Source organism: Arachis ipaensis, chromosome B6 (genome assembly GCF_059453495.1).
Source record: "Arachis ipaensis isolate K30076 ecotype BB chromosome B6, ASM5945349v1, whole genome shotgun sequence".
In the NCBI taxonomy this organism is placed as follows: Eukaryota; Viridiplantae; Streptophyta; class Magnoliopsida; order Fabales; family Fabaceae; genus Arachis; species Arachis ipaensis.
Window position 1 is genome coordinate 91,242,470 of NC_142441.1, and position 4,452 is coordinate 91,246,921.

The 4,452-nt window shown below is 40.5% G+C and overlaps 1 non-coding gene across 1 annotated transcript; it reads right to left on the bottom strand.

Annotated features, from left to right (window-relative positions):
- Positions 1–3,685: 3,685 nt before the first annotated feature.
- On the bottom strand, positions 3,686–3,789 carry LOC148561739 (small nucleolar RNA R71). Its single transcript, XR_015886491.1, has one exon. It is a non-coding gene; the product is annotated as a small nucleolar RNA R71 (small nucleolar RNA).
- Between the last annotated feature and the right edge of the window lie 663 nt (positions 3,790–4,452).

A 4,452-nucleotide genomic window follows, 5' to 3' on the forward strand; every position in this document is an offset into this window, starting at 1 on the left:
CATATATCAGTCATCTCTCACCTAACGCCAAACCAATCCCAACACGCTAGAGACCTAGGCCTCCGTTTTTTAATTTATCTTAAAATCAAGTACTTGAATCCTTAAGTTATATCCCATGTTCTAATACTCGAAACTAGTCCCAAAAGTCTTAAAATGATGTTTTAGGAACTCACAACCTTGTTGGGAAGGTAGAATAGTTGAAAAACAAGCAAAATTTGAGAAACAGGGCGTGTGCCGCCGCACAGGGGTGTGTGAGTGCGCACGTCCAAGAAATTTTTAAGAGTGTGCGTACGCACAAGTGTCAAAACTCAAATTGGTCTATTCACTCGCACGACCTGTGCCAGCGCCCCCAACAAACTAACCTTCCCGACGTGTGCGTCTGCACAGGTTGAAGTTTTTTCTTAGATATGTGCGCGCATGATGCCAAGGCATCATAGGCTAGTTTCACTAGCATTTTTCTGTTAGTTTTAGTTGTTTTATGCATTTTCTTGAGCTTAAAGTAACCAAAAATGGTTAAATGAAGAACAAAGTAATGAACCATCCAAACAATATGATTTTGATGCAAATTCCATGAGTTTTAGCTATATTACTTAAATGCTATGAATGAAAGATTTCTCATGAAATTTTGCAAGACTTTGATGCAATTGTTTGGATGATTTCAGGGAAGAAGAGGCTAAGCAAGGAAGCAACAAAATCAATAAAGGAAGCTTGAACATCACATGTGGAGTTTAAGTTCCAGTTTAAGCCTAAACTGGAGCTTAAACGCCAAAATCATGAAGGATAAGAAATGCTGGGATTGAAGTTTAACCTCCAGTTTGACCTCAAACTGGAGGTTAAACGCCAGAATGATAAGCCTCACTAAAGAAGCATTCCACGTTTAACCTCCAGTTTGACCTCAAACTGGAGGTTAAACGCCAGAATGAGTATGCCACCCAGGGAGGAGTTCCACGTTTAACCTCCAGTTTGACCTCAAACTGGAGGTTAAACGCCAGAACCAGGAAGAGTACCAGGGAGCCATTCCACGTTTAAGCTCCAGTTTGACTCAAACTGGAGCTTAAACGTGTTCGATAGCTTTTCTACTCCAGGGTTGCTCTCTCCATCTCCACGTTTAACCTCCAGTTTGACCCCAAACTGGAGGTTAAACGTGTTCGACACCTCCAGGGCCACCATTCTAAGCTTCCACGTTTAACCTCCAGTTTGACCTCAAACTGGAGGTTAAACGTGTTCGACCTCCAGTATGCCTCCACCCTTTTCCACGTTTAACCTCCAGTTTGACCTCAAACTGGAGGTTAAACGTGTTCGACCTCCAGGGCTGCCCTTCCTATCTCCACGTTTAAGCTTCAGTTTAACCTTAAACTGAAGCTTAAACGTGTTCGACTACATGACTCTCCAGGGCTACCTTCTTCCATTTCCACGTTTAAGCTTCAGTTTAACCTTAACTGAAGCTTAAACGTGCTTCTACAAATGGCCTCACTGGAAGTGTCTGGCGTTTAAGTTGCAGTTTAAGCTTAAACTACAACTTAAACGCCACTCTTGAAAAAGGTTTCTGGGCCAAAAATATTGTGATTTAAGTTAGTCTTTGAGCACAATTATTAACTTAAACTTACTTTGGTATGAAACCCAATTGAATATCATGGTTTATGGGATTGGGCCTGAAGGATTGATGAGTTTGAAATCTCAATTTATTGAGTCATGTGTCATTATTTGATTATCACTAAGTTGGCTCAATAAATGTTACAGGATTTGGATCAACAACCTCATCAAGATTATGGATCATAAACCCAAGGCAAAAGGAAAGCAAGGAGAGGCCTCAAAGCCCAAGAAGCACAACTGAAGCTCAATATAGAAAGTGTATAAATAGGATAGAAGTTAAGTTAGAGAGGACTTTTACTTTCACTTTTAGCTAGTTTTCCTTTTCTTTGTAATTGAATTCAGAGCTATGATTCACTAAACCCCCTTTCATTGGGTTAGGGAGCTCTATTGTAATTCAATGAATCAATAATAGTTTAGCTTCTTCTTCAATCTTTTCTCTTGAATTTTGTTAGAAAGCTTCTCGATCTAATTCCATTGAGTAGTTGTCTTGGGAAAGAAACTACTCATACTTCGAATCCTTCGGAGCCTTGGGAAAGGAATGGAGGATTCATGCTAGAGAAGCTTTCTCACAGTGGATTGGATTGGGGTTTGGATGGATATTGTGACATGTAATCCTACCAAATTGTGGTTCATGAAATTGTGTGGTATAATCAGTGATCAAGCATCATCTCTTCTTATGAACATTTAAACCAAGGGATTGGGAATTTGTTTGTTTTTAGAGAGCATTGGTGAGCCAAGGAATTGGGATCCAATCATATAAGATTGCCAAGCAAAATTCAATGAATGCATTGGTTGAGGAAGAGATATACATGTTTTGATTCGGAGATTTCAATATCTCCTAAACCCAATGAATTCCCCATTTCTGATTTCCACTTTCTCTTTACATTCAGCAATTCAATTCTTGCAATCACCCCCATTCCCTTTTAATTTCAGCAATTTACATTCTGCTCTTTAATTCATGCAATTTAAGATTCAGCCATTTAATTTTCTTGTCATTTACTTTTCCCGCCAATTTTACATTCCGCAATTCTCATCTCAATTCTTGATTCCGCTCAACTAGAACACACTTCTAATCCGAATTGCTCAATCAACCAATCCTTGTGGGATTCGACCTCACTCTATTGTGAGTTTTTACTTGACGACGATAACCGGTGCACTTGCCGGAAGGAATTTTGCCGATCGTGCAATTTCCTAAATCGTAGCATAACTAGTTTATGCGCATCAAGTTTATGGCGCCGTTGCCGGGGATTGGTTTTCGATTGACAATTCTCAAATTGGAAGCTAACTAGATTGAGCAATTTTCTCTTGCTTTGTTAATTCTGTTCTAGATACTTGTTGAATTTTAATTTCTGCACTTGGTTACATGCTTTCCTTCTTTATGCCTTTAAATTCATGCAACTAACTCACTGACTCACTAACTGTTTGAATTAATTCCTCAATTGAGCTAACCATACTCTTCCAGTAACCAAGAGTATTTCACTTGTTTGTGTTTGAGCTGTGTTCTTGTATGACAGGTAGGAGAGGAGAGACATCAACTCCTCCATATACCGAACCAGAGAGGACCCTTCATAGACTTAGAAGGGAAGCAAGAGGGAAGAGAGTAGTGGGAGAAGAGGAATCTGAAGGAGAATCTGAGGACAATTTTGAGGAAGCTCTAGATCTCAACATGGATAGAGAAGTTCACAACCATGAGAGAGCTGATGGAAACAATGCCATTCCTGAGAGGAGGGTTCTTAGCTCATACATAAACCCAACCTCTGGGAATTGTGGTAGTAGCATCCAGAAACCACCCATTCAGGCCAACAATTTTGAGCTCAAGCCACAGCTAATATCACTTGTGGAGAATCATTGTTCTTTTGGAGGAGGTGCTAATGAAGACCCAAACCAACATCTCACAAAATTCCTGAGAATTTGTGACACTGTGAAGTCCAATGGAGTCCAGGAAGATGCCTATAAACTGCTTTTATTCCCATTTTCACTTAGGGACAAAGCAGCTAAGTGGCTGGAATCATTCCCAAGGGGGAGTCTAACAACATGGGATGAGGTGGAAAGCAAGTTTCTGGCACGTTTCTACCCTCCACAAAAGGTCAATAGGCTTCGATCTGAGGTTCAGACTTTTAGACAACAAGATGGTGAAACTCTCTACGAGGCATGGGAGAGATTCAAGGACTTGACAAGGAAATGCCCACCAAACATGTTCCATGATTGGGTGCAATTGCACATCTTCTATGATGGGCTTTCTTATGAATCAAGGAAGGCTGTAGACCATTCATCAGGAGGTTCATTGAACAAGAAAAAGACTGTGGAAGAAGCCATTGAAGTGATCGAGACAGTGGCTGAGAATGAGTACTACTATGCATCAGAAAGGCACAACACTAAGGGAGTAATGGAGCTGAACCAGGTTGATACAATTCTAGCCCAAAACAAGGTGTTTGCCAAGCAACTAGCAGAGCTTACCAGGCAATTAGAAACAAAGCAAGTGGCTGCAATACACACACAAGATCAAGTGGAAGTAGGCATTGAAGGAGATGATTGGGATGAGGTTAACTATGTGGGAAACCAACAAAGGCAATCATATGATCCACATTCCAACACTTACAACCCAGGCTGGAGAAACCACCCAAACTTTGGGTGGGGAAACCAACAAATCCAACCACAAAACCACAAACCTTACAACCACAACCAACATAACAATTCCACATACCAAAACTCCAACCAAAGATCATACCAAGCCACACAAAACACTTACCCCCAATCATCATATCATGGCCAAAATAATCAACATACCCAACCTAATCCGAACCAACAATTTCAAGATCAATTAAACCGGATAGAAGGAATGATGGCAACCATGAGTCA